The sequence below is a fragment of the Pseudophryne corroboree genome, chromosome 11, assembly GCF_028390025.1.
Source record: "Pseudophryne corroboree isolate aPseCor3 chromosome 11, aPseCor3.hap2, whole genome shotgun sequence".
Classification (NCBI taxonomy): domain Eukaryota; kingdom Metazoa; phylum Chordata; class Amphibia; order Anura; family Myobatrachidae; genus Pseudophryne; species Pseudophryne corroboree.
This window is the reverse complement of record NC_086454.1, coordinates 178,820,670-178,847,946: the sequence shown is the minus strand read 5'-3', so window position 1 is coordinate 178,847,946 and position 27,277 is coordinate 178,820,670. Positions and strand designations below refer to the sequence as shown.

Sequence of the window (27,277 nt, the reverse complement as noted above, 5' to 3'; positions counted from 1 at the left end):
TATATTTTAAATGATTATTATTTGATATAATGTCCGTAAAATGTACAATACAGTTCATGAGCACTAGTGTTGGCATGGTGTGATGTTAAAGGCTCTGATTTCTAATTAATTTAGTACAAGATCAAAAGTACTTGACACCTATATTTGACATTAAACTATACTAGCTATTATATTTCACAAAGTTTACATATTAATATTGAAGCAAATTAAAATAAAATGTATCAGATATTTCTGCCAACAGGAAAAATGTTTTGATTTCCAAGTAGCACCATCCAATTGAGTTCAGGTAGTTGTGGCCGAGTGGTTAAGGCGATGGACTTGAAATCCATTGGGGTTTCCCCGCGCAGGTTCAAATCCTGCCAGCTACGTACTGCTTTTTATGCATGTAGAAAGCTAAGCTCATTTGTCCTTGATAACTTTATTTTCCATGAAACTAAAGTAGCTTTTACATTTCCCAAAGTTTAACTTACTGTAAAAGCTACCAAAAAAGGAAAACATTGATTTTGCACACAGCTTGTCAATGAAACAACATTAAGGTAGTTGTGGCCGAGTGGTTAAGGTGATGGACTCAAAATCCATTTGCTTTTCAAGCTGGTTTAAAAACAAGATGCATTCAAGATGAAGAGAATCAAAGCATGTTATGTTTAAGAATTGAGTTCTCAATCTCAGCTTAGCTCACCTACATATATATCCTGTTTTACAATGGACTTCTTTTTAAACCATATAATCTCAGACAGTGTCTTCCTGCATTCTATGTACATGCTTGTTTGTGACCTTGTATAAATGTTTCTCAGTGGCAACTTGTGCATGCAGATTCTTTCTATCTGGATTTACAGCTGTAGAGATGTAATAAAAGGTAAGAAAAAATGTCTGGTAATTAACAAACTATTAATTGTGCAGTGTCAGTTGTTATAATTCCAAACTTTATTAAGGAATGGACCATAGGTTCTCAAACTCAGTTCTCAGGACCCCACACAGTGTATGTTTTGCAGGTAACCCAGCAGGTGCACAGGTGTATTAATTACTCACTGACACATTTTAAAAAGTCCACTTGTGGAGCTAATTATTTACTTGTGGTTCTGCGAGGAGACCTGCAAAACATGCACTGTGTGGGGTTCTGAGAACCAAGTTTGAGAACCTGTGGAATAGACCAATAAAAAACCTAATATATTTTAAATGATTATTATTTGATAAAATGTCCGTAAAATGTACAATACAGGTTATGAGCACTGGTGTTGGCATGGTGTGATGTTAAAGGCTCTGATTTCTAATTAATTTAGTACAAGATCAAAAGTCCTTGACACCTTTATTTGACATTAAACTATACTAGCTATTATATTTCACAAAGTTTACATATTAATATTGAAGCAAATTAAAATAAAATGTATCAGATATTTCTGCCACCAGGAAAAATGCTTTGATTTCCAAGTAGCACCATCCAATTGAGGTCAGGTAGTTGTGGCCGAGTGGTTAAGGCGATGGACTTGAAATCCATTGGTGTTTCCCCGCGCAGGTTCAAATCCTGCCAGCTACGTACTGCTTTTTATGCATGTAGAAAGCTAAGCTCATTTGTCCTTGATAACTTTATTTTCCATGAAACTAAAGTAGCTTTTACATTTCCCAAAATTTAACTTACTGTAAAAGCTACAAAAAAGGAAAACATTGATTTTGCACACAGCTTGTCAGTGAAACAACATTAAGGTAGTTGTGGCCGAGTGGTTAAGGTGATGGACTCAAAATCCATTTGCTTTTCAAGCTGGTTTAAAAACGAAATGCATTCAAGATGAAGAGAATCAAAGCATGTTATGTTTAAGAATTGAGTTCTCAATCTCAGCTTAGCTCACCTACATATATATCCTGATTTACAATGGACTTCTTTTTAAACCATATAATCTCAGACAGTGTCTTCCTGCATTCTATGTACATGCTTGTTTGTGACCTTGTATAAATGTTTCTCAGTGGCAACTTGTGCATGCAGATTCTTTCTATCTGGATTTACAGCTGTAGAGATGTAATGAAAGGTAAGAAAAAATGTCTGGTAATTAACAAACTATTAATTGTGCAGTGTCAGTTGTTATAATTCCAAACTTTATTAAGGAATGGACCATAGGTTCTCAAACTCAGTTCTCAGGACCCCACACAGTGTATGTTTTGCAGGTAACCCAGCAGGTGCACAGGTGTATTAATTACTCACTGACACATTTTAAAAAGTCCACTTGTGGAACTAATTATTTACTTGTGGTTCTGCGAGGAGACCTGCAAAACATGCACTGTGTGGGGTTCTGAGAACCGAGTTTGAGAACCTGTGGAATAGACCAATGAAAAACCTAATATATTTTAAATGATTATTATTTGATAAAATGTCCGTAAAATGTACAATACAGTTCATGAGCACTGGTGTTGGCATGGTGTGATGTTAAAGGCTCTGATTTCTAATTAATTTAGTACAAGATCAAAAGTCCTTGACACCTATATTTGACATTAAACTATACTAGCTATTATATTTCACAAAGTTTACATATTAATATTGAAGCAAATTAAAATAAAATGTATCAGATATTTCTGCCAACAGGAAAAATGTTTTGATTTCCAAGTAGCACCTTCCAATTGAGGTCAGGTAGTTGTGGCCGAGTGGTTAAGGCGATGGACTTGAAATCCATTGGGTTTTCCCCGCGCAGGTTCAAATCCTGCCAGCTACGTACTGCTTTTTATGCATGTAGAAAGCTAAGCTCATTTGTCCTTGATAACTTTATTTTCCATGAGACTAAAGTAGCTTTTACATTTCCCAAAGTTTAACTTACTGTAAAAGCTACCAAAAAAGGAAAACATTGATTTTGCACACAGCTTGTCAGTTAAACAACATTAAGGTAGTTGTGGCCAAGTTGTTAAGGTGATGGACTCGAAATCCATTTGCTTTTCAAGCTGGTTTAAAAACTAAATGCATTCAAGATGAAGAGAATCAAAGCATGTTATGTTTAAGAATTGAGTTATCAATCTCAGCTTAGCTCACCTACATATATATCCTGTTTTACAATGGACTTCTTTTTAAACCATATAATCTCAGACAGTGTCTTCCTGCATTCTATGTACATGCTTGTTTGTGACCTTGTATAAATGTTTCTCAGTGGCAACTTGTGCATGCAGATTCTTTCTATCTGGATTTACAGCTGTAGAGATGTAATGAAAGGTAAGAAATAATGTCTGATAATTAACAAACTATTAATTGTGCAGTGTCAGTTGTTATAATTCCAAACTTTATTAAGGAATGGACCATAGGTTCTCAAACTCAGTTCTCAGGACCCCACACAGTGTATGTTTTGCAGGTAACCCAGCAGGAGCACAGGTGTATTAATTACTCACTGACACATTTTAAAAAGTCCACTTGTGGAGCTAATTATTTACTTGTGGTTCTGCGAGGAGACCTGCAAAACATGCACTGTGTGGGGTTCTGAGAACCGAGTTTGAGAACCTGTGGAATAGACCAATGAAAAACCTAATATATTTTAAATGATTATTATTTGATAAAATGTCCGTAAAATGTACAATACAGGTTATGAGCACTGGTGTTGGCATGGTGTGATGTTAAAGGCTCTGATTTCTAATTAATTTAGTACAAGATCAAAAGTCCTTGACACCTATATTTGACATTAAACTATACTAGCTATTATATTTCACAAAGTTTACATATTAATATTGAAGCAAATTAAAATAAAATGTATCAGATATTTCTGCCAACAGGAAAAATGTTTTGATTTCCAAGTAGCACCATCCAATTGAGGTCAGGTAGTTGTGGCCGAGTGGTTAAGGCGATGGACTTGAAATCCATTTGGGTTTCCCCGCGCAGGTTCAAGTCCTGCCAGCTACGTACTGCTTTTTATGCATGTAGAAAGCTAAGCTCATTTGTCCTTGATAACTTTATTTTCCATGAGACTAAAGTAGCTTTTACATTTCCCAAAGTTTAACTTACTGTAAAAGCTACCAAAAAAGGAAAACATTGATTTTGCACACAGCTTGTCAGTGAAACAACATTAAGGTAGTTGTGGCCAAGTGGTTAAGGTGATGGACTCGAAATCCATTTGCTTTTCAAGCTGGTTTAAAAACGAAATGCATTCAAGATGAAGAGAATCAAAGCATGTTATGTTTAAGAATTGAGTTCTCAATCTCAGCTTAGCTCACCTACATATATATCCTGTTTTACAATGGACTTCTTTTTAAACCATATAATCTCAGACAGTGTCTTCCTGCATTCTATGTACATGCTTGTTTGTGACCTTGTATAAATGTTTCTCAGTGGCAACTTGTGCATGCAGATTCTTTCTATCTGGATTTACAGCAGTAGAGATGTAATGAAAGGTAAGAAAAAATGTCTGGTAATTAACAAACTATTAATTGTGCAGTGTCAGTTGTTATAATTCCAAACTTTATTAAGGAATGGACCATAGGTTCTCAAACTCAGTTCTCAGGACCCCACACAGTGTATGTTTTGCAGGTAACCCAGCAGGTGCACAGGTGTATTAATTACTCACTGACACATTTTAAAAAGTCCACTTGTGGAGCTAATTATTTACTTGTGGTTCTGCGAGGAGACCTGCAAAACATGCACTGTGTGGGGTTTTGAGAACCGAGTTTGAGAACCTGTGGAATAGACCAATGAAAAACCTAATATATTTTAAATGATTATTATTTGATATAATGTCCGTAAAATGTACAATACAGTTCATGAGCACTAGTGTTGGCATGGTGTGATGTTAAAGGCTCTGATTTCTAATTAATTTAGTACAAGATCAAAAGTACTTGACACCTATATTTGACATTAAACTATACTAGCTATTATATTTCACAAAGTTTACATATTAATATTGAAGCAAATTAAAATAAAATGTATCAGATATTTCTGCCAACAGGAAAAATGTTTTGATTTCCAAGTAGCACCATCCAATTGAGTTCAGGTAGTTGTGGCCGAGTGGTTAAGGCGATGGACTTGAAATCCATTGGGGTTTCCCCGCGCAGGTTCAAATCCTGCCAGCTACGTACTGCTTTTTATGCATGTAGAAAGCTAAGCTCATTTGTCCTTGATAACTTTATTTTCCATGAAACTAAAGTAGCTTTTACATTTCCCAAAGTTTAACTTACTGTAAAAGCTACCAAAAAAGGAAAACATTGATTTTGCACACAGCTTGTCAATGAAACAACATTAAGGTAGTTGTGGCCGAGTGGTTAAGGTGATGGACTCAAAATCCATTTGCTTTTCAAGCTGGTTTAAAAACAAGATGCATTCAAGATGAAGAGAATCAAAGCATGTTATGTTTAAGAATTGAGTTCTCAATCTCAGCTTAGCTCACCTACATATATATCCTGTTTTACAATGGACTTCTTTTTAAACCATATAATCTCAGACAGTGTCTTCCTGCATTCTATGTACATGCTTGTTTGTGACCTTGTATAAATGTTTCTCAGTGGCAACTTGTGCATGCAGATTCTTTCTATCTGGATTTACAGCTGTAGAGATGTAATAAAAGGTAAGAAAAAATGTCTGGTAATTAACAAACTATTAATTGTGCAGTGTCAGTTGTTATAATTCCAAACTTTATTAAGGAATGGACCATAGGTTCTCAAACTCAGTTCTCAGGACCCCACACAGTGTATGTTTTGCAGGTAACCCAGCAGGTGCACAGGTGTATTAATTACTCACTGACACATTTTAAAAAGTCCACTTGTGGAGCTAATTATTTACTTGTGGTTCTGCGAGGAGACCTGCAAAACATGCACTGTGTGGGGTTCTGAGAACCAAGTTTGAGAACCTGTGGAATAGACCAATAAAAAACCTAATATATTTTAAATGATTATTATTTGATAAAATGTCCGTAAAATGTACAATACAGGTTATGAGCACTGGTGTTGGCATGGTGTGATGTTAAAGGCTCTGATTTCTAATTAATTTAGTACAAGATCAAAAGTCCTTGACACCTTTATTTGACATTAAACTATACTAGCTATTATATTTCACAAAGTTTACATATTAATATTGAAGCAAATTAAAATAAAATGTATCAGATATTTCTGCCACCAGGAAAAATGCTTTGATTTCCAAGTAGCACCATCCAATTGAGGTCAGGTAGTTGTGGCCGAGTGGTTAAGGCGATGGACTTGAAATCCATTGGTGTTTCCCCGCGCAGGTTCAAATCCTGCCAGCTACGTACTGCTTTTTATGCATGTAGAAAGCTAAGCTCATTTGTCCTTGATAACTTTATTTTCCATGAAACTAAAGTAGCTTTTACATTTCCCAAAATTTAACTTACTGTAAAAGCTACAAAAAAGGAAAACATTGATTTTGCACACAGCTTGTCAGTGAAACAACATTAAGGTAGTTGTGGCCGAGTGGTTAAGGTGATGGACTCAAAATCCATTTGCTTTTCAAGCTGGTTTAAAAACGAAATGCATTCAAGATGAAGAGAATCAAAGCATGTTATGTTTAAGAATTGAGTTCTCAATCTCAGCTTAGCTCACCTACATATATATCCTGATTTACAATGGACTTCTTTTTAAACCATATAATCTCAGACAGTGTCTTCCTGCATTCTATGTACATGCTTGTTTGTGACCTTGTATAAATGTTTCTCAGTGGCAACTTGTGCATGCAGATTCTTTCTATCTGGATTTACAGCTGTAGAGATGTAATGAAAGGTAAGAAAAAATGTCTGGTAATTAACAAACTATTAATTGTGCAGTGTCAGTTGTTATAATTCCAAACTTTATTAAGGAATGGACCATAGGTTCTCAAACTCAGTTCTCAGGACCCCACACAGTGTATGTTTTGCAGGTAACCCAGCAGGTGCACAGGTGTATTAATTACTCACTGACACATTTTAAAAAGTCCACTTGTGGAACTAATTATTTACTTGTGGTTCTGCGAGGAGACCTGCAAAACATGCACTGTGTGGGGTTCTGAGAACCGAGTTTGAGAACCTGTGGAATAGACCAATGAAAAACCTAATATATTTTAAATGATTATTATTTGATAAAATGTCCGTAAAATGTACAATACAGTTCATGAGCACTGGTGTTGGCATGGTGTGATGTTAAAGGCTCTGATTTCTAATTAATTTAGTACAAGATCAAAAGTCCTTGACACCTATATTTGACATTAAACTATACTAGCTATTATATTTCACAAAGTTTACATATTAATATTGAAGCAAATTAAAATAAAATGTATCAGATATTTCTGCCAACAGGAAAAATGTTTTGATTTCCAAGTAGCACCTTCCAATTGAGGTCAGGTAGTTGTGGCCGAGTGGTTAAGGCGATGGACTTGAAATCCATTGGGTTTTCCCCGCGCAGGTTCAAATCCTGCCAGCTACGTACTGCTTTTTATGCATGTAGAAAGCTAAGCTCATTTGTCCTTGATAACTTTATTTTCCATGAGACTAAAGTAGCTTTTACATTTCCCAAAGTTTAACTTACTGTAAAAGCTACCAAAAAAGGAAAACATTGATTTTGCACACAGCTTGTCAGTTAAACAACATTAAGGTAGTTGTGGCCAAGTTGTTAAGGTGATGGACTCGAAATCCATTTGCTTTTCAAGCTGGTTTAAAAACTAAATGCATTCAAGATGAAGAGAATCAAAGCATGTTATGTTTAAGAATTGAGTTATCAATCTCAGCTTAGCTCACCTACATATATATCCTGTTTTACAATGGACTTCTTTTTAAACCATATAATCTCAGACAGTGTCTTCCTGCATTCTATGTACATGCTTGTTTGTGACCTTGTATAAATGTTTCTCAGTGGCAACTTGTGCATGCAGATTCTTTCTATCTGGATTTACAGCTGTAGAGATGTAATGAAAGGTAAGAAATAATGTCTGATAATTAACAAACTATTAATTGTGCAGTGTCAGTTGTTATAATTCCAAACTTTATTAAGGAATGGACCATAGGTTCTCAAACTCAGTTCTCAGGACCCCACACAGTGTATGTTTTGCAGGTAACCCAGCAGGAGCACAGGTGTATTAATTACTCACTGACACATTTTAAAAAGTCCACTTGTGGAGCTAATTATTTACTTGTGGTTCTGCGAGGAGACCTGCAAAACATGCACTGTGTGGGGTTCTGAGAACCGAGTTTGAGAACCTGTGGAATAGACCAATGAAAAACCTAATATATTTTAAATGATTATTATTTGATAAAATGTCCGTAAAATGTACAATACAGGTTATGAGCACTGGTGTTGGCATGGTGTGATGTTAAAGGCTCTGATTTCTAATTAATTTAGTACAAGATCAAAAGTCCTTGACACCTATATTTGACATTAAACTATACTAGCTATTATATTTCACAAAGTTTACATATTAATATTGAAGCAAATTAAAATAAAATGTATCAGATATTTCTGCCAACAGGAAAAATGTTTTGATTTCCAAGTAGCACCATCCAATTGAGGTCAGGTAGTTGTGGCCGAGTGGTTAAGGCGATGGACTTGAAATCCATTTGGGTTTCCCCGCGCAGGTTCAAGTCCTGCCAGCTACGTACTGCTTTTTATGCATGTAGAAAGCTAAGCTCATTTGTCCTTGATAACTTTATTTTCCATGAGACTAAAGTAGCTTTTACATTTCCCAAAGTTTAACTTACTGTAAAAGCTACCAAAAAAGGAAAACATTGATTTTGCACACAGCTTGTCAGTGAAACAACATTAAGGTAGTTGTGGCCAAGTGGTTAAGGTGATGGACTCGAAATCCATTTGCTTTTCAAGCTGGTTTAAAAACGAAATGCATTCAAGATGAAGAGAATCAAAGCATGTTATGTTTAAGAATTGAGTTATCAATCTCAGCTTAGCTCACCTACATATATATCCTGTTTTACAATGGACTTCTTTTTAAACCATATAATCTCAGACAGTGTCTTCCTGCATTCTATGTACATGCTTGTTTGTGACCTTGTATAAATGTTTCTCAGTGGCAACTTGTGCATGCAGATTCTTTCTATCTGGATTTACAGCTGTAGAGATGTAATGAAAGGTAAGAAATAATGTCTGGTAATCAACAAACTATTAATTGTGCAGTGTCAGTTGTTATAATTCCAAACTTTATTAAGGAATGGACCATAGGTTCTCAAACTCAGTTCTCAGGACCCCACACAGTGTATGTTTTGCAGGTAACCCAGCAGGTGCACAGGTGTATTAATTACTCACTGACACATTTTAAAAAGTCCACTTGTGGAGCTAATTATTTACTTGTGGTTCTGCGAGGAGACCTGCAAAACATGCACTGTGTGGGGTTATGAGAACCGAGTTTGAGAACCTGTGGAATAGACCAATGAAAAACCTAATATATTTTAAATGATTATTATTTGATAAAATGTCCGTAAAATGTACAATACAGGTTATGAGCACTGGTGTTGGCATGGTGTGATGTTAAAGGCTCTGATTTCTAATTAATTTAGTACAAGATCAAAAGTCCTTGACACCTATATTTGACATTAAACTATACTAGCTATTATATTTCACAAAGTTTACATATTAATATTGAAGCAAATTAAAATAAAATGTATCAGATATTTCTGCCAACAGGAAAAATGTTTTGATTTCCAAGTAGCACCATCCAATTGAGGTCAGGTAGTTGTGGCCGAGTGGTTAAGGCGATGGACTTGAAATACATTTGGGTTTCCCCGCGCAGGTTCAAATCCTGCCAGCTACGTACTGCTTTTTATGCATGTAGAAAGCTAAGCTCATTTGTCCTTGATAACTTTATTTTCCATGAGACTAAAGTAGCTTTTACATTTCCCAAAGTTTAACTTACTGTAAAAGCTACCAAAAAAGGAAAACATTGATTTTGCACACAGCTTGTCAATGAAACAACATTAAGGTAGTTGTGGCCGAGTGGTTAAGGTGATGGACTCAAAATCCAATTGCTTTTCAAGCTGGTTTAAAAACAAAATGCATTCAAGATGAAGAGAATCAAAGCATGTTATGTTTAAGAATTGAGTTCTCAATCTCAGCTTAGCTCACCTACATATATATCCTGTTTTACAATGGACTTCTTTTTAAACCATATAATCTCAGACAGTGTCTTCCTGCATTCTGTGTACATGCTTGTGACCTTGTATAAATGTTTCCCAGTGGCAACTTATGCATGCAGATTCTTTCTATCTGGACTTACAGCTGTAGAGATGTAATGAAAGGTAAGAAATAATGTCTGGTAATCAACAAACTATTAATTGTGCAGTGTCAGTTGTTATAATTCCAAACTTTATTAAGGAATAGACCATAAGTTCTCCAACTCAGTCCTCAGGACCCCACACAGTGTATGTTTTGCAGGTAACCCAGCAGGTGCATAGGTGTATTAATTACTCACTGACACATTTTAAAAAGTCCACTTGTGGAGCTAATTATTTACTTGTGGTTCTGCGAGGAGACCTGCAAAACATGCACTGTGTGGGGTTCTGAGAACCGAGTTTGAGAACCTGGGGAATAGACCAATGAAAAACCTAATATATTTTAAATGATTATTATTTGATAAAATGTCCGTAAAATGTACAATACAGTTCATGAGCACTAGTGTTGGCATGGTGTGATGTTAAAGGCTTTGATTTCTAATTAATTTAGTACAAGATCAAAAGTCCTTGACACCTATATTTGACATTAAACTATACTAGCTATTATATTTCACAAAGTTTACATATTAATATTGAAGCAAATTAAAATAAAATGTATCAGATATTTCTGCCAACAGGAAAAATGTTTTGATTTCCAAGTAGCACCATCCAATTGTTGTCAGGTTGTTGTGAATGAGTGGTTAAGGCGATGGACTTGAAATCCATTGCGGTTTCCCCGTGCAGGTTCAAATCCTGCCAGCTACGTACTGCTTTTTATGCATGTAGAAAGCTAAGCTCATTTGTCCTTGATTACTTTATTTTCCATGAAACTAAAGTAGCTTTTACATTTACCACAGTTTAACTTACTGTTAAAGCTACCAAAAAAGGAAAACATTGATTTTGCACACAGCTTGTCAGTGAAACAACATTAAGGTAGTTGTGGCCAAGTGGTTAAGGTGATGGACTTCGAAATCCATTTGCTTTTCAAGCTGGTTTAAAAACGAAATGCATTCAAGATGAAGAGAATCAAAGCATGTTATGTTTAAGAATTGAGTTCTCAATCTCAGCTTAGCTCACCTACATATATATCCTGTTTTACAATGGACTTCTTTTTAAACCATATAATCTCAGACAGTGTCTTCCTGCATTATATGTACATGCTTGTGACCTTGTATAAATGTTTCTCAGTGGCAACTTGTGCATGCAGATTCTTTCTATCTGGATTTACAGCTGTAGAGATGTAATGAAAGGTAAGAAATAATGTCTGGTTATCAACAAACTATTAATTGTGCAGTGTCAGTTGTTGTAATTCCAAACTTTATTAAGGAATAGACCATAAATTCTCAAACTCAGTCCTCTGGACCCCACACAGTGTATGTTTTGCAGGTAACCCAGCAGGTGCATATGTGTATTAATTACTCACTGACACATTTTAAAAAGTCCACTTGTGGAGCTAATTATTTACTTGTGGTTCTGCGAGGAGACCTGCAAAACATGCACTGTGTGGGGTTCTGAGAACCGAGTTTGAGAACCTGTGGAATAGACCAATGAAAAACCTAATATATTTTAAATGATTATTATTTGATAAAATGTCCGTAAAATGTACAATACAGTTCATGAGCACTAGTGTTGGCATGGTGTGATGTTAAAGGCTCTGATTTCTAATTAATTTAGTACAAGATCAAAAGTCCTTGACACCTATATTTGACATTAAACTATACTAGCTATTATATTTCACAAAGTTTACATATTAATATTGAAGCAAATTAAAATAAAATGTATCAGATATTTCTGCCAACAGGAAAAATGTTTTGATTTCCAAGTAGCACCATCCAATTGAGGTCAGGTAGTTGTGGCCGAGTGGTTAAGGCGATGGACTTGAAATCCATTGGGGTTTCCCCGTGCAGGTTCAAATCCTGCCAGCTACGTACTGCTTTTTATGCATGTAGAAAGCTAAGCTCATTTGTCCTTGATAACTTTATTTTCCATGAAACTAAAGTAGCTTTTACATTTCCCAAAATTTAACTTACTGTAAAAGCTACCAAAAAAGGAAAACATTGATTTTGCACACAGCTTGTCAGTGAAACAACATTAAGGTAGTTGTGGCCAAGTGGTTAAGGTGATGGACTTCGAAATCCATTTGCTTTTCAAGCTGGTTTAAAAACGAAATGCATTCAAGATGAAGAGAATCAAAGCATGTTATGTTTAAGAATTGAGTTCTCAATCTCAGCTTAGCTCACCTACATATATATCCTGTTTTACAATGGACTTCTTTTTAAACCATATAATCTCAGACAGTGTCTTCCTGCATTCTATGTACATGCTTGTGACCTTGTATAAATGTTTCTCAGTGGCAACTTGTGCATGCAGATTCTTTCTTTCTGGATTTACAGCTGTAGAGATGTAATGAAAGGTAAGAAATAATGTCTGGTAATCAACAAACTATTAATTGTGCAGTGTCAGTTGTTCTAATTCCAAACTTTATTAAGGAATAGACCATAAGTTCTCAAACTCAGTCCTCTGGACCCCACACAGTGTATGTTTTGCAGGTAACCCAGCAGGTGCATATGTGTATTAATTACTCACTGACACATTTTAAAAAGTCCACTTGTGGAGCTAATTATTTACTTGTGGTTCTGCGAGGAGACCTGCAAAACATGCACTGTGTGGGGTTCTGAGAACCGAGTTTGAGAACCTGTGGAATAGACCAATGAAAAACCTAATATATTTTAAATGATTATTATTTGATAAAATGTCTGTAAAATGTACAATACAGGTTATGAGCACTGGTGTTGGCATGGTGTGATGTTAAAGGCTCTGATTTCTAATTAATTTAGTACAAGATCAAAAGTCCTTGACACCTATATTTGACATTAAACTATACTAGCTATTATATTTCACAAAGTTTACATATTAATATTGAAGCAAATTAAAATAAAATGTATCAGATATTTCTGCCAACAGGAAAAATGTTTTGATTTCCAAGTAGCACCATCCAATTGAGTTCAGGTAGTTGTGGCCGAGTGGTTAAGGCGATGGACTTGAAATCCATTGGGGTTTCCCCACGCAGATTCAAATCCTGCCAGCTACGTACTGCTTTTTATGCATGTAGAAAGCTAAGCTCATTTGTCCTTGATAACTTTATTTTCCATGAAACTAAAGTAGCTTTTACATTTCCCAAAGTTTAACTTACTGTAAAAGCTACCAAAAAAGGAAAACATTGATTTTGCACACAGCTTGTCAATGAAACAACATTAAGGTAGTTGTGGCCGAGTGGTTAAGGTGATGGACTCAAAATCCATTTGCTTTCCAAGCTGGTTTAAAAACAAAATGCATTCAAGATGAAGAGAATCAAAGCATGTTATGTTTAAGAATTGAGTTCTCAATCTCAGCTTAGCTCACCTACATATATATCCTGTTTTACAATGGACTTCTTTTTAAACCATATAATCTCAGACAGTGTCTTCCTGCATTCTATGTACATGCTTGTGACCTTGTATAAATGTTTCCCAGTGGCAACTTATGCATGCAGATTCTTTCTATCTGGACTTACAGCTGTAGAGATGTAATGAAAGGTAAGAAATAATGTCTGGTAATCAACAAACTATTAATTGTGCAGTGTCAGTTGTTATAATTCCAAACTTTATTAAGGAATAGACCATAAGTTCTCCAACTCAGTCCTCAGGACCCCACACAGTGTATGTTTTGCAGGTAACCCAGCAGGTGTATTAATTACTCACTGACACATTTTTAAAAGTCCACTTGTGGAGCTAATTATTTACTTGTGGTTCTGCGAGGAGACCTGAAAAACATGCACTGTGTGGGGTTCTGAGAACCGAGTTTGAGAACCTGTGGAATAGACCAATGAAAAACCTAATATATTTTAAATGATTATTATTTGATAAAATGTCCGTAAAATGTACAATACAGTTCATGAGCACTAGTGTTGGCATGGTGTGATGTTAAAGGCTTTGATTTCTAATTAATTTAGTACAAGATCAAAAGTCCTTGACACCTATATTTGACATTAAACTATACTAGCTATTATATTTCACAAAGTTTACATATTAATATTGAAGCAAATTAAAATAAAATGTATCAGATATTTCTGCCAACAGGAAAAATGTTTTGATTTCCAAGTAGCACCATCCAATTGATGTCAGGTTGTTGTGGATGAGTGGTTAAGGCGATGGACTTGAAATCCATTGGGGTTTCCCCGTGCAGGTTCAAATCCTGCCAGCTACGTACTGCTTTTTATGCATGTAGAAAGCTAAGCTCATTTGTCCTTGATTACTTTATTTTCCATGAAACTAAAGTAGCTTTTACATTTACCACAGTTTAACTTACTGTTAAAGCTACCAAAAAAGTAAAACATTGATTTTGCACACAGCTTGTCAGTGAAACAACATTAAGGTAGTTGTGGCCAAGTGGTTAAGGTGATGGACTCGAAATCCATTTGCTTTTCAAGCTGGTTTAAAAACGAAATGCATTCAAGATGAAGAGAATCAAAGCATGTTATGTTTAAGAATTGAGTTCTCAATCTCAGCTTAGCTCACCTACATATATATCCTGTTTTACAATGGACTTCTTTTTAAACCATATAATCTCAGACAGTGTCTTCCTGCATTCTATGTACATGCTTGTGACCTTGTATAAATGTTTCTCAGTGGCAACTTGTGCATGCTGTTAGGGTCTCCTGCCCTGTGCTGCCACGTCGTCATGGCAACCGGGAGACAAGTGCTAGCGGAGTAACCTGAGCGCAGCTGATACTCCGGTTCGGGTCTTTTGCTGTGCAGTGGTTATAGGCAGAGCCGGCCATAGGCATAGGCAAACTAGGCAATTGCCTAGGGCATTTGATATGCCTAGGGGCATCAACAGCTTCTGCTGATTAAAATGATATGCGGCATGCCTATATTCTGTGTGTAGCATTTCATATGCAGATACAGCCACAGTCTCACACAATATATAGGCATGCTGCATATCATTTTAATCAGCAGAATCTGCTTGTTCATCCTAGCCACATAGCAATGCAAATAAGATGCATTTTCATTAAAAAAAAGGTGACCGACGTTAGCATTGAGGCAAGATTTATGAGGACACATCTGTATCCAAGCAGAGGCAGAGGTCACAGTGTTAGTGGCAGTGTAAGTGCTGTGTGCATGTGAGGGTTGGTTGTGCAGTAGTGTTCGGAATATGTGTAAGGAGCATTATGTGTGTCATGTAAAAATGCATTAATGATGTGCAACATATGTGTAAGGGGCACTATGTGTGCCATTAAGTGTATAAGGGCATTAATAATGTGCGGCATATGTGTAACAGGGTACTACTGTATGTGTGTCATTATGTGTATATGGGCACTAATAATGTGCAGCAAATGTGTAGGGGGCACTATGTGTGCCATTATGTGTATAAGGGCATTAATAATGTGCGACATATATGTAAGGGACATTATGTGTAAATGGGCATTAATAAAGGTTGTCATATTGTGTAAGGCGCATTATGTTTATAAGGACATTAAAAATGTGTAAGGGGCATTACTGTGTGGAATTATGTGTATAAATGCATTACTAATGTGTGGCATTATGTGTATAAGGTGCTCTACTATGTGGCGTTGCGCTTAGAAAGGGCACTACTGTGTCATCTAATATGTATAAAGAGCAATAGGGTGTGGTGTAATGGGAATAAGGAGCAATTCAGTGTGATGTAATGTGAATGAGGAGCACTACTGTGAGGAGTAACGTTTATAAGGTAAAGTAATACTACTGTGGGATGTAATATGAATTATGGACACTATCGCATGATGAAATGTGAATAAAGTTGCAGTACTGTGTGGCGTAATTGGAATTGGGGTTACTATTGTGTGGCCATGCCCCTTGCTAGCAAAAACACACCACTTTTTGGGCTGTGCGCCAAATGTGCAAACTGTTCCTATTTAAAATATAGGGGGTACAAACACCAAAATAATGACTGCTATGGGTGAGGGGTGATGGTGCTGGGAAAGAGGTACAAGGTCAGAGGCGGAACCAGCGGTGGTGCTAGGGGGCACCAGACAAAATCTTGCCTAGGGCATCATATTGGTTAGGGCCGGCTCTGGTTATAGGCTCTGTGCACGGCAGGGGATCCAGTGCTGGTTTTTGTGCTCACAGTCTGTGAGGTCTGAGTGGGGCGTGGACAGCACCTGCTTTATAAGGCCTCTTCTCAGGGTAAGCAGATGCTGCTGAATCTTTGTTGGTTAGTCAGTTCCTGAAAGTTAACCAGTACTGTGTAGCTTTGTATTTGTTTGTTGCTTACTGCAAATAGGCCTGGGGATTTGGTATTACACTCTGCCAATCCAGACCTAGCAGTAAGACTGGAGTCAGTCGTTTAGCTTGCTGGGGTTCTGTTACTACTCTGTGAACTTAGCAAGTTTGCGGCTGTATTCTAAGACTTGCCTGTCTAATCCTGTCTCACTGTGCTAGGTGTCAGGGGTCAGTTTAGTGGCAGTAAGCTGAACCTGTGCACTGCAAGTGAGAATTAGGATTGTGGAGACTCTCCTTGTGTCTATCATTCCATCTCTGACCAAGGAGTTTACTGCCACACCCGTTGGTAACCCTTTAGGGTTTTGCTGTTGCCCTTAGCAACAGCATTTCGGGTTCTCTACGTATTAAAACACAACATCTTGCTTTTCCCATCTGAGCAGTTCTAATACAAGGGAGATACCCAGTTCCTTAGCCTCTGGGCTTCTCTGTTCACCTTGTGTGTATTTTGTTACCCTATCACCTTCTGTGTACGTTATGTCATATTCCCCAGTCTGTCTGTGAGTCCATTTGTTTTGCATAACAGTTCAAACACCAGTACATTCCTGCAGGCACTGGAGTGCATAACAGTTCTGACACCAGTACTTTCCTGCAGGCACTGGTGTGCATAACATATTCAGCAGCCAAATACTCCTGTTGAAATTTTGTGGGAATATGGAGCATACCCCTCAAAATACGTTGCAACAGGTGGTCGATCAGGTGCAGGTCCTGACTCGACAATTTAATGATTTGTCCATTAAAATGCACACCTCCCAGGCTGCTGGCGGAGCTCCCGCAGCAGCAGCACCTGCAGGGGTTAAGGAGCCGAAAGTAAATCTCCCGGATCGTTTTTCTGGAGATCGCTTGCAGTTCTTTTGTTTCAAGGAGCGCTGCAAGCTATACTTCCGGCTTAGGCCTCAGTCTTCTGGGTCGGAGATTCAGCGGGTGGGCATAGTGATTTCCTTGCTTCAAGGAGACCCACAGGTCTGGGCATATGGGTTGCAGCCTGACTGTCCGTCGCTTAAAAGTGTTGATGCTTTTTTTACGGCACTGGGCATGTTGTATGATGACCCTGACAAGACGGCCTCAGCCGAGGCTCAGATTTCGATCCTTAAGCAAGGGCGAAGGCCAGTTGAGGTTTACTGTACGGAGTTTCGGAGGTTGGCCCATGATACCCAGTGGAATGACCCAGCCCTGAGACACCAGTACCGAAGAGGTCTTTCTAACCAGATAAAGGACCAACTGGTACAATATCCCTTGCCTGATAGCTTGGATCAGCTCATGCAGTTATCCATCCGGGTGGATAGACGGCTGAGAGAGCGTAGGCTTGAAAGGGAGACTGAGATTTCCTTCCTTCCCAAGGGAACCTCAGACTCTGAGGAATTTTCCGAGGAGCCTATGCAGATTGGGGCTACCCGCCTCTCCTCGCGTGAGAAGACGCGGAGGAGACAGCAGGGGTTGTGTTTGTACTGTGGGAATAAAGGTCATGTGGTAGTATCATGCCCAGAAAAGCCGGAAAACTTCAGGGCCTGAGGGTGATGGGAAATATCCTGTCAGGCCAGAAGTCAGAATTTCCCAAGAAGACTTTTATCATTCCGGTGACCTTGAAGATCCTCGGTCAAACTGTCAAGACTGAGGCCTTTGTGGACAGTGGGGCCGACGGGGTTTTTATGGACCGCCAATTCGCCCTGAAACACTCTGTTCCCTTAGTACCCTTGGCATCGGAAATTGAGATTTGTGGGTTAAACGGGGAACCATTATCCCAAGGTAAAATTACCTCTTGCACTAGCCAGATTTCTTTGTTTATTGGTGCCACACACTCTGAAAAATTGTCCTTTTATATGACTGTCTGTACTTTTGCCCCATTGGTGTTGGGGTTACCCTGGTTAAGGGCCCACAATCCTCAATTTGACTGGGTCTCTGGGGAGATTCTTAGTTGGGGTACTGATTGTTTCATGAGTTGCTTGAGCCTTCCAGTCAGGCTCTCGCAGCTAAGTTTGCCAGGATTGCCAGGGTGTTATGCAGATTTTGCGGACGTGTTCTCCAAAAAAGTTGCAGAGGTACTACCTCCCCATCGCCCCTATGACTGTGCCATTGATTTGTTGCCAAATGCTAAGCTTCCCAAGAGCAGGTTGTACTCCCTGTCACGTCCTGAGACTCAGGCTATGGCAGAGTACATTCAGGAGAACTTGGCTAAGGGATTTATCAGACCTTCACAGTCTCCAGTTGGGTCGGGGTTCTTCTTCGTGGGTAAAAAGGACGGTTCGTTGCGACCCTGCATCGACTTCAGGGAATTGAACCGTATCACGATTAAAAAATCATACCCACTGCCTCTCATTTCGGTCTTGTTTGACCAGCTTCGTACTGCCACCATTTTTTCTAAGATTGACCTACGCGGTGCGTACAATCTAATCCGAATAAGAGAGGGGGATGAATGGAAGACTGCCTTTAATACCCACTCAGGGCATTATGAATATTTGGTGATGCCTTTTGGGCTCTGTAATGCCCCGGAAGTCTTCCAGGATTTCATGAATGATGTGCTCAGGGAATATTTGGATAGATTCTTAGTTGTATACTTAGATGACATCCTAATCTTCTCCCATTCCCTGGAGGAACATCGGAAGCATGTACGCTTAGTCCTCCAGAAACTCAGAGACCACCGGCTTGGGGCGAAGCTGGAGAAGTGCGAATTTGAAGTTCAGCAAATCGCATTTCTAGGATATATTATCTCCCCAGAAGGTTTCCAAATGGAGGGTTCCAAGGTACAGGCAGTCCTGGATTGGGTGCAGCCCACTAGTTTGAAGGCGCTTCAGCGTTTCCTGGGCTTTGCGAATTTTTATAGACGATTTATCGCTGGATTTTCGTCTATAGTGGCGCCCTTGGTGGCACTCACTAAGAAAGGGGCGGATGTTGCTCACTGGTCTTGTGAGGCTAAAGCGGCTTTTGCCCGTCTCAAAAGGGCATTTGTTTCGGCCAAGGTGCTGCGACACCCAGATCCAGAGCGTCCTTTTGTGGTGGAGGTGGATGCCTCTGAGATGGGTATTGGGGCAGTGCTTCCTCAGATGGGAGTGTCTGATAATCGCCTTCATCCCTGTGCTTACTTTTCCCGTAAATTTTCGCCTGCCGAGATGAATTATGACGTGGGTAACCGGGAATTGTTGGCTATTAAGGATGCACTCGAGGAGTGGAGACACTGGCTTGAGGGGGCTAAGTTTGTGGTCTCAATTCTCACTGACCATAAGAATCTGGCATATTTAGAGTCAGCAAAGCGTCTCAATGCCAGGCAGGCACGATGGGCTTTGTTTTTTGCTCGCTTTAATTTTTTGATAACATATCGCCCTGGGTCAAAAAACATCAAGGCTGATGCGCTCTCGCGGAGTTTTGCTCCAATCCAGGAGACCACCGAGGAGCCGTTGCCCATTGTTTCCCCATCATGTATTAAAGTGGGCATTACCCAGGACCTCTTATCATTAGTCCTTAGAGCACAGGAGCAGGCTCCTCCAGACCTTCCGGTAGGTCTTTTGTTTGTGCCTCCTAGGTTAAGACAGCGAGTGTTCCTGGAATTCCATGCCAAGAAGTCGGCAGGTCACCCGGGTATTGCCAGAACTCGGGAGTTGCTATCTAGGGCAGTGTGGTGGCCCTCGGTGGCTAAGGATGTGGATCAGTGGGTTCGGGCATGTGACATCTGTGCCCGAAATAAGACTCCTAGAGGGGTTCCTGTTGGCCCATTACATCCACTCTCTATCCCATCTAAGCCATGGACCCACATTTCAATGGATTTTGTGGTGGACTTGCCCAAATCCTTGGGGATGACAGCCATCTGGGTTGTCGTTGACAGGTTTTCGAAGATGGCGCACTTCGTTCCACTGGTTGGGCTGCCATCGGCCAGACGCCTGTCTGAATTATTTATGCTGCATGTTGTGCGTCTCCACGGGTTGCCACTTGATGTGGTCTCTGACCGCGGATCCCAGTTTGTGGCCAAATTCTGGAGGGCATTTTGTTCCGATCTCCAGATTTCTGTCAGCTTGTCGTCAGGCTACCATCCGCAGTCTAATGGGCAGACTGAAAGGGTGAACCAGTCCTTGGAGCAGTTCCTCAGGTGTTATGTCTCCAAGTGTCAGACTGACTGGGTTGCTCATCTGTCCATGGCGGAGTTTGCCTATAACAACGCGGCTCACTCTGCTACAGGGATCTCTCCCTTCCTTTGTGTGTATGGGCATCATCCTAAGGCCAATTCTTTTGACCCCCTGGACTCCACGCCTGGTGGTTCCTCTGTGGTTTCGGTCCTTAGAGGTATTTGGCGGAAAGTGAAGAAAGCCCTTGTGTCTGTGTCATTAGTGACCAAAAGGGTTTTTGATAAGCGGAAAAGACCCTGCAGCTTCAAATTAGGAAACTTCGTCTGGTTGTCTACCAAGAATTTGAAGTTGAGACAGCCATCTCATAAGTTAGGCCCCCGGTTCATCGGCCCTTATAAGATCACCAGGGTTATCAATCCGGTGGCATTTCAGTTAGATCTGCCCCGTTCTTTGGGTATCAATAAAACATTTCATTGTTCCCTTTTAAAACGGGCGATTAGTAATCCTTCTTCCAGTGGAAGACCTTCCCCTCTTCTGATACGTGGCCAGAGGGAGTTTGTTGTTGAAAGGATTCTTGACTCCAAGGTGGTTCGGGGTCGGCTGTCATTTTTGGTGCACTGGAAGGGGTATGGCCCGGAGGAGCGGTCGTGGGTGCGCAGTTGTGATCTTCATGCCCCCATACTGATACGCTCTTTCTTCTCGCAGTTCCCCGATAAACCCGGTGGTAGGGGTTCTTTGACCCCTCGTCAGAGGGGGGGTACTGTTAGGGTCTCCTGCCCTGTGCTGCCACGTCGTCATGGCAACCGGGAGAAAAGTGCTAGCGGAGTAACCTGAGCGCAGCTGATACTCCGGTTCGGGTCTTTTGCTGTGCAGTGGTTATAGGCTCTGTGCACGGCAGGGGATCCAGTGCTGGTTTTTGTGCTCACAGTCTGTGAGGTCTGAGTGGGGCGTGGACAGCACCTGCTTTATAAGGCCTCTTCTCAGGGTAAGCAGATGCTGCTGAATCTTTGTTGGTTAGTCAGTTCCTGAAAGTTAACCAGTACTGTGTAGCTTTGTATTTGTTTGTTGCTTACTGCAAATAGGCCTGGGGATTTGGTATTACACTCTGCCAATCCAGACCTAGCAGTAAGACTGGAGTCAGTCGTTTAGCTTGCTGGGGTTCTGTTACTACTCTGTGAACTTAGCAAGTTTGCGGCTGTATTCTAAGACTTGCCTGTCTAATCCTGTCTCACTGTGCTAGGTGTCAGGGGTCAGTTTAGTGACAGTAAGCTGAACCTGTGCACTGCAAGTGAGAATTAGGATTGTGGAGACTCTCCTTGTGTCTATCATTCCATCTCTGACCAAGGAGTTTACTGCCACACCCGTTGGTAACCCTTTAGGGCTTTGCTGTTGCCCTTAGCAACAGCATTTCGGGTTCTCTACGTATTAAAACACAACATCTTGCTTTTCCCATCTGAGCAGTTCTAATACAAGGGGGATACCCAGTTCCTTAGCCTCTGGGCTTCTCTGTTCACCTTGTGTGTATTTTGTTACCCTATCACCTTCTGTGTACGTTATGTCATATTCCCCAGTCTGTCTGTGAGTCCATTTGTTTTGCATAACAGTTCAAACACCAGTACATTCCTGCAGGCACTGGAGTGCATAACAGTTCTGACACCAGTACTTTCCTGCAGGCACTGGTGTGCATAACACATGCAGATTCTTTCTATCTGGTTTTACAGCTGTAGAGATGTAATGAAAGGTAAGAAATAATGTCTGGTAATCAACAAACTATTAATTGTGCAGTGTCAGTTGTTCTAATTCCAAACTTTATTAAGGAATAGACCATAAGTTCTCCAACTCAGTCCTCTGGACCCCACACAGTGTATGTTTTGCAGGTAACCCAGCAGGTGCATATGTGTATTAATTACTCACTGACACATTTTAAAAAGTCCACTTGTGGAGCTAATTATTTACTTGTGGTTCTGCGAGGAGACCTGCAAAACATGCACTGTGTGGGGTTCTGAGAACCGAGTTTGAGAACCTGTGGAATAGACCAATGAAAAACCTAATATATTTTAAATTATTATTATTTGATAAAATGTCCGTAAAATGTACAATACAGTTCATGAGCACTAGTGTTGGCATGGTGTGATGTTAAAGGCTCTGATTTCTAATTAATTTAGTACAAGATCAAAAGTCCTTGACACCTATATTTGATATTAAACTATACTAGCTATTATATTTCACAAAGTTTACATATTAATATTGAAGCAAATTAAAATAAAATGTATCAGATATTTCTGCCAACAGGAAAAATGTTTTGATTTCCAAGTAGCACCATCCAATTGAGTTCAGGTAGTTGTGGCCGAGTGGTTAAGGCGATGGACTTGAAATCCATTGGGGTTTCCCCATGCAGATTCAGATCCTGCCAGCTACGTACTGCTTTTTATGCATGTAGAAAGCTAAGCTCATTTGTCCTTGATAACTTTATTTTCCATGAAACTAAAGTAGCTTTTACATTTCCCAAAGTTTAACTTACTGTAAAAGCTACCAAAAAAGGAAAACATTGATTTTGCACACAGCTTGTCAATGAAACAACATTAAGGTAGTTGTGGCCGAGTGGTTAAGGTGATGGACTCAAAATCCATTTGCTTTCCAAGCTGGTTTAAAAACAAAATGCATTCAAGATGAAGAGAATCAAAGCATGTTATGTTTAAGAATTGAGTTCTCAATCTCAGCTTAGCTCACCTACATATATATCCTGTTTTACAATGGACTTCTTTTTAAACCATATAATCTCAGACAGTGTCTTCCTGCATTCTATGTACATGCTTGTGACCTTGTATAAATGTTTCCCAGTGGCAACCTGTGCATACAGATTCTTTCTATCTGGATTTACAGCTGTAGAGATGTAATGAAAGGTAAGAAAAAATGTCTGGTAATTAACAAACTATTAATTGTGCAGTGTCAGTTGTTCTAATTCCAAACTTTATTAAGGAATAGACCATAAGTTCTCCAACTCAGTCCTCTGGACCCCACACAGTGTATGTTTTGCAGGTAACCCAGCAGGTGCATATGTGTATTAATTACTCACTGACACATTTTAAAAAGTCCACTTGTGGAGCTAATTATTTACTTGTGGTTCTGCGAGGAGACCTGCAAAACATGCACTGTGTGGGGTTCTGAGAACCAAGTTTGAGAACCTGTGGAATAGACCAATGAAAAACCTAATATTTTTTAAATGATTATTATTTGATAAAATGTCCGTAAAATGTACAATACAGTTCATGAGCACTAGTGTTGGCATGGTGTGATGTTAAAGGCTCTGATTTCTAATTAATTTAGTACAAGATCAAAAGTCCTTGACACCTATATTTGACATTAAACTATACTAGCTATTATATTTCACAGAGTTTACATATTTATATTGAAGCAAATTAAAATAAAATGTGTCAGATATTTCTGCCACCAGGAAAAATGTTTTGATTTCCAAGTAGCACCATCCAATTGAGGTTAGGTAGTTGTGGCCGAGTGGTTAAGGTGATGGACTTGAAATCCATTGGTGTTTCCCCGCGCAGGTTCAAATCCTGCCAGCTACGTACTGCTTTTTATGCATGTAGAAAGCTAAGCTCATTTGTCCTTGATAACTTTATTTTCCATGAAACTAAAGTAGCTTTTACATTTCCCAAAATTTAACTTACTGTAAAAGCTACCAAAAAAGGAAAACATTGATTTTGCACGCAGCTTGTCAGTGAAACAACATTAAGGTAGTTGTGGCCAAGTGGTTAAGGTGATGGACTCGAAATCCATTTGCTTTTCAAGCTGGTTTAAAAACGAAATGCATTCAAGATGAAGAGAATCAAAGCACGTTATGATTAAGAATTGAGTTCTCAATCTCAGCTTAGCTCACCTACATATATATCCTGTTTTACAATGGACTTCTTTTTAAACCATATAATCTCAGACAGTGTCTTCCTGCATTCTATGTACATGCTTGTGACCTTGTATAAATGTTTCCCAGTGGCAACTTATGCATGCAGATTCTTTCTATCTGGATTTACAGCTGTAGAGATGTAATGAAAGGTAAGAAATAATGTCTGGTTATCAACAAACTATTAATTGTGCAGTGTCAGTTGTTGTAATTCCAAACTTTATTAAGGAATAGACCATAAATTCTCAAACTCAGTCCTCAGGACCCCACACAGTGTATGTTTTGCAGGTAACCCAGCAGGTGCATATGTGTATTAATTACTCACTGACACATTTTAAAAAGTCCACTTGTGGAGCTAATTATTTACTTGTGGTTCTGCGAGGAGACCTGCAAAACATGCACTGTGTGGGGTTCTGAGAACCGAGTTTGAGAACCTGTGGAATAGACCAATGAAAAACCTAATATATTTTAAATGATTATTATTTGATAAAATGTCCGTAAAATGTACAATACAGTTCATGAGCACTAGTGTTGGCATGGTGTGATGTTAAAGGCTCTGATTTCTAATTAATTTAGTACAAGATCAAAAGTCCTTGACACCTATATTTGACATTAAACTATACTAGCTATTATATTTCACAAAGTTTACATATTAATATTGAAGCAAATTAAAATAAAATGTATCAGATATTTCTGCCAAGAGGAAAAATGTTTTGATTTCCAAGTAGCACCATCCAATTGAGGTCAGGTAGTTGTGGCCGAGTGGTTAAGGCGATGGACTTGAAATCCATTGGGGTTTCCCCGCGCAGGTTCAAATCCTGCCAGCTACGTACTGCTTTTTATGCATGTAGAAAGCTAAGCTCATTTGTCCTTGATAACTTTATTTTCCATGAAACTAAAGTAGCTTTTACATTTCCCAAAGTTTAACTTACTGTAAAAGCTACCAAAAAAGGAAAACATTGATTTTGCACACAGCTTGTCAATGAAACAACATTAAGGTAGTTGTGGCCGAGTGGTTAAGGTGATGGACTCAAAATCCATTTGCTTTTCAAGCTGGTTTAAAAACAAAATGCATTCAAGATGAAGAGAATCAAAGCATGTTATGTTTAAGAATTGAGTTCTCAATCTCAGCTTAGCTCACCTACATATATATCCTGTTTTACAATGGACTTCTTTTTAAACCATATAATCTCAGACAGTGTCTTCCTGCATTCTATGTACATGCTTGTGACCTTGTATAAATGTTTCCCAGTGGCAACTTATGCATGCAGATTCTTTCTATCTGGATTTACAGCTGTAGAGATGTAATGAAAGGTAAGAAATAATGTCTGGTTATCAACAAACTATTAATTGTGCAGTGTCAGTTGTTGTAATTCCAAACTTTATTAAGGAATAGACCATAAATTCTCAAACTCAGTCCTCAGGACCCCACACAGTGTATGTTTTGCAGGTAACCCAGCAGGTGCATATGTGTATTAATTACTCACTGACACATTTTAAAAAGTCCACTTGTGGAGCTAATTATTTACTTGTGGTTCTGCGAGGAGACCTGCAAAACATGCACTGTGTGGGGTTCTGAGAACCGAGTTTGAGAACCTGTGGAATAGACCAATGAAAAACCTAATATATTTTAAATGATTATTATTTGATAAAATGTCCGTAAAATGTACAATACAGTTCATGAGCACTAGTGTTGGCATGGTGTGATGTTAAAGGCTCTGATTTCTAATTAATTTAGTACAAGATCAAAAGTCCTTGACACCTATATTTGACATTAAACTATACTAGCTATTATATTTCACAAAGTTTACATATTAATATTGAAGCAAATTAAAATAAAATGTATCAGATATTTCTGCCAACAGGAAAAATGTTTTGATTTCCAAGTAGCACCATCCAATTGAGGTCAGGTAGTTGTGGCTGAGTGGTTAAGGCGATGGACTTGAAATCCATTGGGGTTTCCCCGCGCAGGTTCAAATCCTGCCAGCTACGTACTGCTTTTTATGCATGTAGAAAGCTAAGCTCATTTGTCCTTGATAACTTTATTTTCCATGAAACTAAAGTAGCTTTTACATTTCCCAAAGTTTAACTTACTGTAAAAGCTACCAAAAAAGGAAAACATTGATTTTGCACACAGCTTGTCAATGAAACAACATTAAGGTAGTTGTGGCCGAGTGGTTAACGTGATGGACTCAAAATCCATTTGCTTTTCAAGCTGGTTTAAAAACAAAATGCATTCAAGATGAAGAGAATCAAAGCATGTTATGTTTAAGAATTGAGTTCTCAATCTCAGCTTAGCTCACCTACATATATATCCTGTTTTACAATGGACTTCTTTTTAAACCATATAATCTCAGACAGTGTCTTCCTGCATTCTATGTACATGCTTGTGACCTTGTATAAATGTTTCCCAGTGGCAACTTATGCATGCAGATTCTTTCTATCTGGATTTACAGCTGTAGAGATGTAATGAAAGGTAAGAAATAATGTCTGGTTATCAACAAACTATTAATTGTGCAGTGTCAGTTGTTGTAATTCCAAACTTTATTAAGGAATAGACCATAAATTCTCAAACTCAGTCCTCAGGACCCCACACAGTGTATGTTTTGCAGGTAACCCAGCAGGTGCATATGTGTATTAATTACTCACTGACACATTTTAAAAAGTCCACTTGTGGAGCTAATTATTAACTTGTGGTTCTGCGAGGAGACCTGCAAAACATGCACTGTGTGGGGTTCTGAGAACCGAGTTTGAGAACCTGTGGAATAGACCAATGAAAAACCTAATATATTTTAAATGATTATTATTTGATAAAATGTCCGTAAAATGTACAATACAGTTCATGAGCACTAGTGTTGGCATGGTGTGATGTTAAAGGCTCTGATTTCTAATTAATTTAGTACAAGATCAAAAGTCCTTGAC

The 27,277-nt window shown here is 38.8% G+C and overlaps 16 non-coding genes across 16 annotated transcripts; all 16 read left to right on the top strand.

Annotated features, from left to right (window-relative positions):
- Positions 1–286: 286 nt before the first annotated feature.
- TRNAS-UGA (transfer RNA serine (anticodon UGA)) lies at positions 287–368 on the top strand. The gene has a single exon. It is a non-coding gene; the product is annotated as a tRNA-Ser (tRNA).
- A 1,084-nt stretch (positions 369–1,452) lies between these two features.
- On the top strand, positions 1,453–1,534 carry TRNAS-UGA (transfer RNA serine (anticodon UGA)). The gene has a single exon. It is a non-coding gene; the product is annotated as a tRNA-Ser (tRNA).
- Positions 1,535–2,617: 1,083 nt separating this feature from the next.
- TRNAS-UGA (transfer RNA serine (anticodon UGA)) lies at positions 2,618–2,699 on the top strand. Its single transcript has one exon. It is a non-coding gene; the product is annotated as a tRNA-Ser (tRNA).
- Positions 2,700–3,783: 1,084 nt separating this feature from the next.
- TRNAS-UGA (transfer RNA serine (anticodon UGA)) lies at positions 3,784–3,865 on the top strand. Its single transcript has one exon. It is a non-coding gene; the product is annotated as a tRNA-Ser (tRNA).
- A 1,084-nt stretch (positions 3,866–4,949) lies between these two features.
- TRNAS-UGA (transfer RNA serine (anticodon UGA)) lies at positions 4,950–5,031 on the top strand. The gene has a single exon. It is a non-coding gene; the product is annotated as a tRNA-Ser (tRNA).
- Positions 5,032–6,115: 1,084 nt separating this feature from the next.
- TRNAS-UGA (transfer RNA serine (anticodon UGA)) lies at positions 6,116–6,197 on the top strand. Its single transcript has one exon. It is a non-coding gene; the product is annotated as a tRNA-Ser (tRNA).
- A 1,083-nt stretch (positions 6,198–7,280) lies between these two features.
- Positions 7,281–7,362, top strand: TRNAS-UGA (transfer RNA serine (anticodon UGA)). Its single transcript has one exon. It is a non-coding gene; the product is annotated as a tRNA-Ser (tRNA).
- A 1,084-nt stretch (positions 7,363–8,446) lies between these two features.
- Positions 8,447–8,528, top strand: TRNAS-UGA (transfer RNA serine (anticodon UGA)). The gene has a single exon. It is a non-coding gene; the product is annotated as a tRNA-Ser (tRNA).
- A 1,084-nt stretch (positions 8,529–9,612) lies between these two features.
- On the top strand, positions 9,613–9,694 carry TRNAS-UGA (transfer RNA serine (anticodon UGA)). Its single transcript has one exon. It is a non-coding gene; the product is annotated as a tRNA-Ser (tRNA).
- Positions 9,695–11,937: 2,243 nt separating this feature from the next.
- TRNAS-UGA (transfer RNA serine (anticodon UGA)) lies at positions 11,938–12,019 on the top strand. The gene has a single exon. It is a non-coding gene; the product is annotated as a tRNA-Ser (tRNA).
- Positions 12,020–13,100: 1,081 nt separating this feature from the next.
- Positions 13,101–13,182, top strand: TRNAS-UGA (transfer RNA serine (anticodon UGA)). The gene has a single exon. It is a non-coding gene; the product is annotated as a tRNA-Ser (tRNA).
- A 1,072-nt stretch (positions 13,183–14,254) lies between these two features.
- TRNAS-UGA (transfer RNA serine (anticodon UGA)) lies at positions 14,255–14,336 on the top strand. Its single transcript has one exon. It is a non-coding gene; the product is annotated as a tRNA-Ser (tRNA).
- Positions 14,337–22,779: 8,443 nt separating this feature from the next.
- TRNAS-UGA (transfer RNA serine (anticodon UGA)) lies at positions 22,780–22,861 on the top strand. The gene has a single exon. It is a non-coding gene; the product is annotated as a tRNA-Ser (tRNA).
- A 1,080-nt stretch (positions 22,862–23,941) lies between these two features.
- Positions 23,942–24,023, top strand: TRNAS-UGA (transfer RNA serine (anticodon UGA)). Its single transcript has one exon. It is a non-coding gene; the product is annotated as a tRNA-Ser (tRNA).
- A 1,080-nt stretch (positions 24,024–25,103) lies between these two features.
- TRNAS-UGA (transfer RNA serine (anticodon UGA)) lies at positions 25,104–25,185 on the top strand. The gene has a single exon. It is a non-coding gene; the product is annotated as a tRNA-Ser (tRNA).
- A 1,080-nt stretch (positions 25,186–26,265) lies between these two features.
- TRNAS-UGA (transfer RNA serine (anticodon UGA)) lies at positions 26,266–26,347 on the top strand. The gene has a single exon. It is a non-coding gene; the product is annotated as a tRNA-Ser (tRNA).
- The last annotated feature ends 930 nt before the right edge of the window (positions 26,348–27,277 follow it).